Source organism: Pinus tabuliformis, chromosome Q (assembly GCF_031772625.1).
Source record: "Pinus tabuliformis cultivar Carrire ecotype Pingquan chromosome Q, CPIR1, whole genome shotgun sequence".
In the NCBI taxonomy this organism is placed as follows: domain Eukaryota; kingdom Viridiplantae; phylum Streptophyta; class Pinopsida; order Pinales; family Pinaceae; genus Pinus; species Pinus tabuliformis.
In genome coordinates, this window is record NC_142296.1 from 3,092,089 (window position 1) to 3,105,609 (window position 13,521).

Sequence of the window (13,521 nt, forward strand, 5' to 3'; positions counted from 1 at the left end):
TGCCAATTTGTTCTTCAGATATTTGATCCTTGCTATGAAGGAAGCAACTGATTCATTTTCCTCCATCTTCAGGGATAAGATCTTGCTCTTCAGGAACAGAAGACGATTTATATTCCTGATCTCACACAAATCCTTCAAAATTCCCCAAATTTTTCTTGCTGATTTACATTCTCTGATATGTGGTATGATGCACTCTTTCACTGACATCTTCAGCAACGTCCTTGCTTTACCTTCTTGCTTCTCCCAATCTGGGATTGATGCTGATCCAGTTGCTGGCTTCTACTCATCCCCATTTGCAATCGTCCAAGCACTCTGCACTTCTAGCAGAGTCTGCATCTTGAACTTCCAATTCGCATAACTGGAGCCATCGAGATTGTTATTCTCATTCAAGTATGCTTCAATCATTTGATTATTCATCTTGGCGATTAAAATAAAAATTGACAAGTAAAAAAAATATATGTTAGATCTACCCGAGATCTATGTCAAAGATAGAAATCGCTGATCTCGGTGAGTCCGATTTCTGGTATTTTCAACAGCGTCTAGCACTAGTTGATCCCTTGCAGTCTGCGCGCCCTCTCCACGCAGCCTCCGAGCAAGTCTCCACCACACTGCGCGCTCTCCACGGCAGTCCTGTGAGGGACCACGTATAGGGTCGTCATAGCCTTCTCTCGGCAGACCTCGGCCTCCAAGCAGCCTTCTCTCGGCAGACCTCGGCCTCCAAGCAGCCTTCTCTTGGTAGACCTCGGCCTCCACTTAGCCTTCTCTTGGCAGCCACCGCCAAGACGCAACCCCTTTTTCTTGTTTGCACGGTCGGTGTGGTTAGCCAACATAGATTCATGACGGTTAGTGCAATTATCCAACATGGATTCACAACAGTCATCCAAAATAAAATGAGGGAAGTCTCATAGTGGGATCAACGTGATTTTTCCCCCAAACCACACGACGATTTTTCCCCCAAAGCAACAAAAGAGATTAGATATTTATAAAAAAAATATTTCATTTTTTCATTAATAATATTATTGTATATTGAGTTTTTCCCGAATCAATTACATATAGTTTTTTTGGTCGATGTGTTTTGAACCACTTACTATAGTTCATCTTCATGAAAGAGATAGATAACTCAAATCAAAATAAGAATAAATATTTATGCAGTAAAAAATATAAATTATAAATATTTGTGTATTAAAAAATATAAATTATAAATATTTCTGCATTAAAAATATAAATTATAAATTATATTGCCATTCCAAAAAATTTAATTTTTTAAACACTTTATAAATTTGAAATTAAAATAAATCTATACTAATTCGCAGGAAAAATATAAAAAATAAAAATAAAAAACCCCACTGACCAAAGTGCTCCGTACTTCGACAATAAATCTATCATAATTCTTTAAAATAAGTTACACGATTTATCAAAGTGCTCGGGTACTACTGCATCATATCTACACGACAATAATAATATTCAAATCCGAACAAAATTAGTAAAATATTTGTCGAGAAACCGCATGTTTCACCTGGTACATGGTTGAAAGGGCAAGTGGCATTTAATTTATTCAACAATTCAATGGATAATGGTAGATGTTAAGTGCGCAGATTAGGTAAGGTATCACAGTGAACATGATGGAGAAACCAACAAAAAAAAGGGTATCCTGCGTGGGCGTAAAACCTCTATATAAACTGAAACTGAACGGTAGTGAAGGGTTCAACCGAATAGATTTTGGTTCGTCAAATTTTATTTGTCCATTGAAGTAGCAGCAATGGATTTAATATCTGTCTTACCATGGGCTTCCAAATCGTGTGTGTGCCTGCAGAAACCCTTGAGTAGTTGTACTCATAAGCTTAACCCTTTCTGCAAAACAATCCGGATTCTTGGAATGCCGAGGCGATGGAAATTTGCCAGGCCGTCCATGAGTCTGAGTACCGTACTTGCATCTGATGATGATATACAAAGACGCACCGGCGGTTATCATTCCAACCTCTGGAACGATGATGTCATACAGTTTCTGTCAACGCCTTATGGGGTAATTCGCTTTATATCTATGCTACTTGTGCATAATATTTTGATCCTTAATTAGAATACATACAATAATATTATTATCTCCTCCGATTTACATATACTTAGGAACTCGCTTACCGTGAACGTGCTGAGAGACTGATTGATGAAGTAAGGAACATATTCAATTCGATGTCATTGGAAGATGGAGAATTAAGTGATGTCATTCAACGCCTTTGGATGGTCGATAACGTTGAACGTTTGGGGATCGATAGGCATTTCAAAAATGAGATCAAATCAGCGCTTGATTATGTTTACAGGTCATTCACTGTAAACTTTATTTATTTATTTATGTATGTTTTGAATATGAAATACATTTAATTAATTCATATGGACTATGGTAAATCATATTGGTTTGGTTAGATTTTTTGTTTTAAATCTAGTAAATTATATTAATGGTAACCTGGAGGGGGTTAAATAATAGCCATATGCATATGTCCATTTAAGCATGTGCCTGCATTCTGCTATCTGCAACCATGCATCTACCACACATTTGAACTCTGTTAAACCAGATCGACTCATTCTCGTCTGTTTACACTCATTCAATCTTTTAATCTCTACCTCTCGCACACCCTGCAGATCAGATAACGCCTTTTCCTCTGACTTTTCATTTGCCTTCCATCTTCTCGCATAAAATTCCAATCTATCTGAGACCGGATTGGTCGATTGATTCCCATCATGTCTTCCTGATGTTGCAGCCTCAGACCTATATTGCTTGCAACGATGGGCAGAATGAGTATTGCTATACCAATCACCAAGGCATAACCAACAGAATTGAAATTCACACGGGGACGTACATGTCATGTTAGATTTTTTGTTTTAAATCTAGTAAATACACTGTATTGCCCCTTACTAAACTGAACATACTGTACTGAACTGAACTGAACATGATGTTTGGAGTGCAGTTACTGGAGCGAAAAAGGCATTGGATGTGGGACAAAAAGTATTATTACTAATCTCAATTCAACTGCCTTGGGCTTTCGAACTCTTCGATTACACGGATACCCTGTTTCTGCAGGTATTTACTCACGTCGCAGTCGAAATATTGTGATCTTGTAACATTAATTTTAATGTTTTGGGAAAATAGTTTCGATAAATCATTGTTTTTACTGATTAATTTCAAGTAATTGTTTATCTTTCATTAAACTACTTAAATCTTAGTGAACATTAATAATCATTTTATTTTTATTTCAGAGGTTTTGAAACATTTCAGAAACCAAATTGGGCAGTTTGTATCATGTCCCAGGGAGACAGAGGAAGAGATAAGAAGCATTGTCAATTTATATCGGGCTTCCCTCATTGCCTTTCCCGGTGAGAAAGTTATGGAAGAGGCAGAAAGCTTCTCAGAGAAATATTTAAAGGAAACTCTGCAAAAGATTCCGGACTGCAGTCTTTCACGAGAGGTGATCACTATTATACCTGCTCATTCATTCACACATGAGACCACTTTTGTTTGTTTCGTTATATCTTTTACTGTTTCAATTTGCAGATGGAAACATGGTTGGCACACAAATTTGCCGCGATTCGAAGCAAGGAATTACATCGACGTCTTCGGACAGGACACTAAGAATATGTATGGCTAGTTGACTGTTTGATAATGTTTTGCTAAATTTTTTATTATTTTGTTGAAAGTATGGTTTCATTACAATCAAGTTTTAAAAAATTATAAAAGAATTTTTTGCTTTTTCTATTTATTATTATATTATAAAAAATTATTTGTTTTGTATTATTTTTATATTTTATATTATTATTTTAGATTTATTTTAATTTTGGATTTACCAAAAGTTTAAAGGATGAAAACTTTGAAATGGATTAAATCTCCTTTCACTTTAAAATAGGTTTACTGCAAGAGATTTGATTTTCAAAGTTAACATAGATCAAAGTTAGTTCAAAATTTTTAATAATTAATATTATTTTTATTTTTTAATTGTATTTTATTATTATTTTTATTGTTATCAAATTTAAAACAGCAAAAGTATTTACATAACATAACCTTATAACATCTTTTTGATACTTCTTATTCTAAAATATAATAAAAACAATTTTTATTCTTATTCTTTTTTAATGAAAATAAAATAAATAAATATAAAATAAAAATATTTTAATATTGATGTTCAATATATCTATTTGAATATGTAATTGAGAAGATATATAAATAAAAGGGAGATTAAAAAATAAAAATTAAAAATTAAAAACACGGAAAAGACTAGAGATAGGATTCCTGTGATCCTTAATGTGTAAAACAAACTTGTAAAACATTTTCTTCTTTTGGCTTTGGGTTTCTAACAATTCAGTGTCGATGTATTTCTAACGGATACAGGGAGTCAAATAGGAAGACGGAGAAACTCTTAGAACTTGCGAAACTGGAGTTCAACATCTTTCAATCCATACAGAAGACAGATTTAGAGTCCCTCTTGAGGTGATGCGAAATGTGTGGATGAGTCCTTCTTCCTTACAATGGAAAACAAGAAATGGTTTTAGTAGTCCAATAAAGTAAAATCCTTGAAATTTGCATGTGCAGATGGTGGAATGATTCAGGTTCACCTCAGATTAACTTCACTCGACATCGCCACGTGGAGTACTACACTTTGGCTTCCTGCATCGCGTTTGAGCCTCAACATTCTGGATTCAGACTCGGCTTTGCGAAAGCGTGTCATGTTATCACTGTTCTCGACGATATGTACGACCTCTTCGGAACAGTTGACGAGCTCAAACTCTTCACAGCCGCAATTAAGAGGTGGTGATGATGAATCCAAAGAATTTTAGAAGAATATTTGCTTGCTTCTGCATTCACCCACTTGACCAATATTTGTGTGTATAATGACCAGATGGGATCCGTCCGCCACAGATTGCCTTCCACAATATATGAAAGGAATTTACATGATGGTTCACAACACCGTCAATGAAATGTCTACGGAGGCACAAAAGGCTCAATGTCACGCCCCCAATTCATTTTTTTCTTAATTGGGCGGGTGCGGCACCGCCTAAGTTATTAAGATGTTCCATCATTAAACAACTTTACGGACTATGCATTAACAATTCATAACCGTTATGAATTTATAACATTAACATGTGAAAACCATTAACAACATTTGATAATAGAATCAACATAACAATGATAATCAACACATTAATGGGATAATAATCATCTTTTATTATATTGTAATGTTTACAAATCGGAGGGCGTCCGCCCGTGCACGACCGCACGGCGGACCGCCGAGACTCCACCGAAACCCGAGTTACAATATACAAGATATAACCTTGTGTCGTTGGGCGGGCGGGCGCACTGTGCACGACCCACCGCCAACACACAACGAGTTAATATAATACACAACAGCGTGAACCCGGCGTTGGGCAGGCGGGCGCACCTCGTGCACGACCCACCGCCAACACTCTATATGATGACCGGCTGCACGAACCAATGTTGGCGGGCTGGCGCACCCCGTGCACAACTCACCGCCAACACACCTTGCCGATATACCGTTCAGCTACACGAAACCGTCGTTAGGCACACCTCGTGCACGCCTCACCGCCAACTCTCCGTGCCAATATATATATATACAGTCACACGAGCCCGACGTTGGGCGGACGGGTGCACCCCGTGCCCGGCCCACACCCGACCACAACTCGGTCACCAATGCGACAGAACGCGGGCGCTGTGCGCACCGCAGTTAGACCGTCAACTCGACCTTCGCCCGTCCGTCGCCCGGCTCGGCGCGCTCATCCACTCGACCTTCGACTGCTGCACCTTTTACCCAAGTGCGCATTACTTCTTGTGCGATGAGAGCGATGTCCAATTGCTGTCCAAATGAGTCTCAGCTCGTCCATGTATATACGCTCCGATGGTGCGTCTATCCCTCCAAGCCGACGCTATAAGTGTAACGATGAACACCCCTCGCCCATGTTTTACATGTCGGCTTGGGTTATATTCATCGCTCAGCCCCCACCGCATATAAATACGCCCATAACTCATATATACTCCGCGCGCTCATATGCGATGGTGTTTTTGATACTTAGTCATTTTTGCGAGGAGATGGGGCGCGCGCCCGGGCAGAGCCGCAGGTCGCTACACCGCGCGTCCGAGCAGAGCCGCAGGTCGCTACATTCTCCCCCACCAGAAGTCATTGTCGTCCCGACAATTCCTGCTCTTCTCCTCAACTTCCTGTCATACTTCGCGATCTTGTCCTTCCATCTCCAAAGTGAATCCTCCGTCTCCCAGCTCTCCTCCTCCGGTGCATCCTTCCATCTGCAAAGAAATTCCCGTCGTCGGTGGCAACCAACACCAGTAGTTCTGAGACTCACAATCTTCTCCAACTCTAGTCCCGGTCTGTCCACAATCCCGGCTGGTCCTCTCGTCGGTTCAACTCTCTCTGGATGGTCTGAATCAAGTCGACATCTCTTCAGCTGGCTCACATGAAAAACTGGGTGTTTCATGTTCATATGACGTGGAAGCTCCAGCTCGTAAGCAGCTTCCCCCACTCTCTTCTTCACTCGGAATGGTCCCTCATACTTCCGTGTCAGTTTGCTCGCCGTCCCCTTGGCTGGCTGAAACTGCTCTCTGGTAATTCTGAGAAACACCATGTCCCCTACATCGAAGTGTGCTTCCCGTCTCCCACGATCAGCATACTTCTTCATCCTCCTTGCAGCTTCGTGCAAGCGTAACCGTGCTAACTCCAAGGTCTCCTCCCAAGCCTTCATGAACCTCCTCGCATGAGGGCTTCTCAAGAAGCCTCCCGTCACTACGGTATGAGGTGCAACCGGCATCTGCCCATTCACCAACTCAAATGGACTATACCCTGTCGCAGAACTCTTTTGAATATTGTAGCTAAATTGAGCAATATCCAAGAGTTCGGGCCAATTCTTCTGATCAGCTGTCACATAATGTCGCAAGTAGTCCTCCAGCAATGCGTTGATCCTCTCGGTCTGCCCATCTGTCTGCGGATGGTAACTCGAACTCATCAACAATTCTGTCCCGACCAACTTGAACAATGTGGTCCAAAATCTCCCTGTAAACCGTGGATCTCTATCCGACACAATACTCAGTGGCATCCCCCAATACTTCACTATGTTCTTAAAGAACAACTCCGCTATCCGCTCGGCTCCACAAGGTATCTTTGTAGGAACAAAGACAACATACTTGGAAAAACGGTCAACCACGACCATAATCCCATTATACCCCTGAACCTGTGGAAGCTGAGTGATGAAGTCCATTGAGACACTCATCCACGGCCTCTCTGGAATCGGCAAAGGCTGTAACAGACCTCCCTGTCTTTGAGTATCCGATTTGTCCTGCTGACAAATGATGCACGTATGCACATACTCCTCCACATCCTCTCTCATCTTCTCCCAAAAGAATCCTCTCTCCAACAATGCCAAAGAACGACGCTGCCCTGGGTGACCGGCCCACGGAGAATCGTGGCACTCTTTTAAGAGATATCTCCTGAGTCCAGATGACTTTGGAACATAGAGTCGGTTTCCAAAGAACAAGAACCCGTCTCGTAGGAAGAATTTCCATGTCTTCCCCTCCTTTACCTGCTTCACTATATTCTGTGCCAAAGTATCAATTTCAACACTTTCCTTGATCTTATTCTGCATCTCTTCTGACATCTGAACTTGACTCCTACTCCTTGCTGCCCGGTCTTCTTCCTCCTCCAATGCTGCAAGTTGTCCTTTCCTGCTAAGGGCATCTGCTACCGCATTGTGTCTACCCGGTCTATACTCGATAGTCATGTCGAATTCTACCAAGAAGTCCTGCCAACGAGCTTGCTTTGCAGAAAGCTTCGGTTGTGATGCAAAATAACTTGCTGCAATGTTGTCAGTCTTGACAACAAACGGCTTCCCAATCAGGTAATGCCTCCACACATGAAGACAATGGATGATGGCAGTCATCTCCTTCTCATGAACCGGATACCTTTGTTCTCTATCCTGCAGCGTCCGACTCTCATACGCCACTGGATGCCCATCCTGCATAAGAACCCCTCCTATGGCAAAATCTGAAGCATCTGTGTGTACCTCAAACGGTCTCTCGAAGTCAAGCAACTTCAGTACCGTGCTGTAACCATCCTCCTCTTCAAGTCATCAAATGCCTCTTGACATTTGCTCGTCCAACTCCACCTCTTGTCTTTCTTCAATAAGTCTGTTAGTGCCGATGTCACCTTGGAGTACCCCTCTACGAACTTCCGTTAGTAGTTGGTCATGCCCAAGAACACCCTCATCTCATGGACATTCTTTGGTTCAACCCAGTCTTCGATTGCCTTCACTCTGCTTGGCTCCATCCGTATGCATCCTTGACCAACAATATGCCCAAGGAACGGAATCTCAGTCTGAGCGAACACACACTTAGACTTCTTCAAGAACAACTGATTTGTCCTCAGTGCCTCGAATACCATTGCTAAGTGTTTCTTATGATCCTCCATGTTGTCACTGAACACCACTATATCGTCCAAGTATACTACTACGAACGAATCCAAGTATGGTCGTAGGACATCATTCATCAAAGTGCAAAACGTAGCAGGAGCATTGCACAACCTGAATGGCATAACAAGGAACTCAAAGCTACCATACCTTGTTACTATCGCGGTCTTCTTCTCGTCTCCTTCAGCTATCCGCACTTGATAATATCCATGCCTCAAGTCCAGCTTGGAAAACACTCGGGCTTTCGCAAGCTTGTCAAAGCAATCAGCAGCCAATGGCAAAGGATACCTGTTCCTTACCGTCTGCTTGTTCAATGCACGGTAATCACAGCACATCCGTAGCTCATTCGAATCCTTCTTCCGCTGGAATAACACCGGAGCTCCATAAGGGGACCTTGAAGGTCTAATGAAACCGACCTCAGTTAACTCCTTTAACTGGCGTTTCAATTCCTCCAATTCAGGTCCCGACAATCGATAAGGTGCTTTGGCCGGGGGTTGCATGCCTTGGTGGAAGCTTCTTTGGAAGCTCATCAGGCATCAAATCCGCATACTTGGTAAGTACCTCGGATATTTCAGCTGGAACAGGTGTCCCTACTCCATCACCTTCAACATCCTTGAACATCACCGCATATGTCTCCATGTTTGAGTCCTTCATAGCCTTTTCCAAACTTAGTGCCGAAACATGCTGCACCTTGACTTCCTTCCTTTGCCCATGAGTGGGCAAAGTCCAAGTTTGTGACTGTCCAACCAGCACCACCTCATCACAGAAAGGGACAACAATAGCTTTGTTGCCTTTCAAGAAATCCTGCCCAAGTATCATATCAAAGTCATTCATCTCCATCACCGTGAAGTCCAACTGACCTTTCCAGTCTTTTATCTGCACAGGTACATCGTGTACCAACCCCGCCACCTTAGCTCTAGAGTTCACTGCCTTGACCTCCATATTTGATGGGGTGATCGTCAGCCCAGCCTCTTTTGCTAACCGTGTCGTCATAAAGTTATGTGTGGCCCCTGTGTCCACCAGGGCTTGAATGGTCTTGCCATGTACCATCAAGTCCACGAACCCCAGACGGTTCATCCATGCTTTCTCCATAGTCTTATCAGCTTCACCTGTCATGAGCAACCCTGCTCTATCAGGCTTCATCATATCATCTTCGTCATGAGCAACCTTTGCTCTGATACCACCTGTCACGCCCCCAATTCTTTTTTTTCTTAATTGGGCGGGTGCGGCACCGCCTAAGTTATTAAGATGTTCCATCGTTAAACAACTTTACGGACTACGCCTTAACAATTCATAACCGTTATGAATTTATAACATTAACATGTGAAAACCATTAACAACATTTGATAATAGAATCAACATAACAATGATAATCAACACAGTAATGGGATAATAATCATTTTTTATTATATTGTAAGGTTTACAAATCGGAGGGCGTCCGCCCGTGCACGACCGCACGGCGGATCGCCGAGACTCCACCGAAACCCGAGTTACAATATACAAGATATAACCTTGTGTCGTTGGGCAAGCGGGCGCACTGTGCACGACCCACCGCCAACACACAATGAGTTAATATAATACACAACAGCGTGAACCCGGCGTTGGGCAGGCGGGCGCACCTCGTGCACGACCCACCGCCAACACTCTATATGATGACCGGCTGCACGAACCAACGTTGGCGGGCTGGCGCACCCCGTGCACAACTCACCGCCAACACACCTTGCCGATATACCGTTCAGCTACACGAAACCGTCGTTAGGCACACCTCGTGCACGCCTCACCGCCAACTCTCCGTGCCAATATATATATATATACAGTCACACGAGCCCGACGTTGGGCGGACGGGCGCACCCCGTGCCCGGCCCACACCCGACCACAACTCGGTCACCAATGCGACAGAACGCGGGCGCTGTGCGCACCGCAGTTAGACCGTCAACTCGACCTTCGCCCGTCTGTCGCCCGGCTCGGCGCGCTCATCCACTCGACCTTCGACTGCTGCACCTTTTACCCAAGTGCGCATTACTTCTTGTGCGATGAGAGCGATGTCCAATTGCTGTCCAAATGAGTCTCAGCTCGTCCATGTATATACGCTCCAATGGTGCGTCTATCCATCCAAGCCGACGTTATAAGTGTAACGATGAACACCCCTCGCCCATGTTTTACATGTCGGCTTGGGTTATATTCATCGCTCAGCCTCCCACCGCATATAAACACACTCGCACGCCCATAACTCATATATACTCCGCGCGCTCATATGCGATGGTGACTTTGGTACTTGGTTATTTTTGCGAGGAGATGGGGCGCGCCCCTGGGCAGAGCCGCAGGTCGCTACACCGCGCGTCGGTGCAGAGCCGCAGGTCGCTACACTCAAGGCCAAGACACTCTCAACTATGCTCGACAGGCTGTATGGCCGCATACATTTATTTCTTTATGAATCGCCCACGTATTTCACTCGGTAGTTATTAGTGAATTTGCCTCTGTTTGCGTGTGTGCAGTGGGAGGATTATCTTGATTCTTATATGCAAGAAGCAAAGTGGATCGCCACTGGTTATCTGCCAACGTTCGAGGAATACTTGGAGAACGGGAAAGTTAGCTCTGGCCATCGCGTATCGGCATTGCAACCCATGCTGACGATGGACATCCCCTTTCCTCCTCACATCCTCAAGGAAGTTGACTTTCCATTCAACCTCAATGACTTGGCATGTGCCATACTTCGATTACGAGGTGATACCCGATGTTATCAGGTAACGTGCTATTCTCATGTGATCCTAAATTTTGAGAATATTTTGAAATTTGGTAGATTAGAATCCCGTTTAATGTTTTGGTATGTATTATTTTTAGATTAAAAAGTGATAAGTGATGTTTTTAGGTAATGTGGTTGTTAAATGTTACCAGGTAAAATGATTGTTTAATGATTTGGCATGTATTATTTTTAGATTAAAAAGTGATAAGTGATATTATTAGATAATATGGTTGTTAGATGTTATTAAATAAAGTGGTTGTTATATATTCAATAGTAAATTTTGAAAATATTTTGTTATATATTCTAATAGTAAATTTTGAAAATATTTTGAAATGTGATAAATAGAAATAAAGTTGAAATTAAAATCAATTATTTTAATATTTGGAATAAATTAGAGGGTCCAACCTTTTTCCACCCTTCTTCCACCTATGAAATTCCAGAAAATTTAAAACAATTACCATAAATCTTTATTAAAAGCTACGGTTAATTTTTGTTTTGTTTTTAAACTGTATAGTAATTGTATGGGCATGGTGATCACAGGAGGACAGGGCTCGTGGGGAAGAAACCTCGTGTATATCTTGTTATATGAAAGACAATCCTGGAGCAACAGAGGAAGATGCTCTTAATCATCTCAACGTCATGATCAGTGGCGTAATTAAAGAATTAAATTGGGAGCTTCTCAAACCCATTACCAGAGCTTTCCAAGAAAATTACTTTTGACATTACCAGAGCTTTCCATTACGGTTACAAATACCGAGATGGCTACAGCGTTTCCAGCGTTGAAACAAAGAGTTTGGTGATGAGAACCCTCCTTGAACCCGTGCCTTTATAACCAAATCTAGAATTTACAAAAAGTTGATACTCTGTTTAGGTTAGCTAACTTAGGTCTATGATTTTACTGTTCAAGCTATGTAGTGGGTAAGATATCCTGGATGGCCAAACAATTAATATTTTATATGCTCACATATTACTGTAAATTTTAACGCAACTGCATTTATCTCAGTGCTTATTGTTTCGCATAGCCTTCTCCCAGATTTACAGTATTGATAGGTCATTACATCAAACTGTCATTATATCGTTAAATCTAAAGCTGTAATTCTTGGCATTGAAAGCATGGGATCACAACAGATTACAAGTAGTAATAAACTTAAATAATTACATATTTAATAAGAGTGAACATTACAATGTTGAATTTACAATATTTAATAATAGTGAATATTTTTGAATTAGGCTGGATAAGTTATTACATAAAACTGTCATTATTTTGTTAAATTTGAAGCTGTAATTCTTGAGTTTCTCATTGAAAGCATGGGATAACAACAGACTAGAAGTAGTAATAAACTTAAATAATTATATATTTAATAAGAGTGAATATTTCAATGTTGAATTTACAATATTTAATAATAGTGAATATTTTAATGTTGAATTTACAATATTTAATAATAGTGAATATTTTTGAATTCTAGTTTATGTAATTCATATTTTTGTAAATTAAATTTTTTTGGGTAGAAATTATATTGGAAGTTTTGTCCCTATGTGTTGTGAACTATCCACTATGTTGAATTTACTATATTTTTAGTCTAAGAGAAATGAATTTTATTTACTATATTTTTAGTCTAAAAGAAATGAATTTTGTTTAAATTTTATAGTTATTTTAATATAAAGATTAAAATTTTGATATTGTGTTAAAAGTTTTGATATTTCCATACTTTATTTATATATTTTTTATTTTTAAATATAATAAAAATTTAAATTATTGTAATTTTAATAAATTAAATATAATGAAATTTATTAATATCGCTCACAATTTTATAATAAGAAGGTTGTGAATATTTCTAATTGGGTATTAAATAGTGTTGAAAAAAAAGTCTTAAGGAAAAGATTGAATTTGCACCAAAACCATTGCTTATAGATGATATCATTTGTAGTATAGAAGACATTATATAATCACTAAATATTGAAGAAAAAAATTCCATGAGAGAGGTGCCAAACCTTTGGAAGTAACATTACATATCTTGTCCCTAAAAATCTTAGAAACAACCTAGACATTGTTTATGATAGGAAAATGATTGAGCATTTAAATGAAAGTGGAAGTTACAAGAAGTTACTTAATAATCTTATCTCTAAAGTGATAAAATAGGTTTAAAAATCCTTAATATCTTTCAACCTTGATGACAGTATCAAAAAGAGATGGATGCCTTCAAGAGAAATTATAAGTAGTATTTATAGTGCCCAAAAATTCACAAGAATGACTTTCCGTTAAGACCAATAGTGAACACTATTGACTCTCCAACCTACCAATTAGCAAA

The 13,521-nt window shown here is 40.4% G+C and overlaps 1 pseudogene across 1 annotated transcript; it reads left to right on the plus strand.

The window, feature by feature from the left end:
- The first annotated feature begins 1,737 nt into the window (after positions 1-1,737).
- On the plus strand, positions 1,738-12,093 carry LOC149217979 ((-)-alpha-pinene synthase 1, chloroplastic-like; annotated as a pseudogene). The gene is made up of 11 exons (XR_016248601.1): positions 1,738-2,023; positions 2,125-2,315; positions 2,961-3,073; positions 3,250-3,474; positions 3,550-3,628; positions 4,376-4,474; positions 4,577-4,792; positions 4,884-4,990; positions 10,842-10,873; positions 10,965-11,213; positions 11,753-12,093. The product of XR_016248601.1 is annotated as a (-)-alpha-pinene synthase 1, chloroplastic-like (transcript).
- Positions 12,094-13,521: the final 1,428 nt, after the last annotated feature.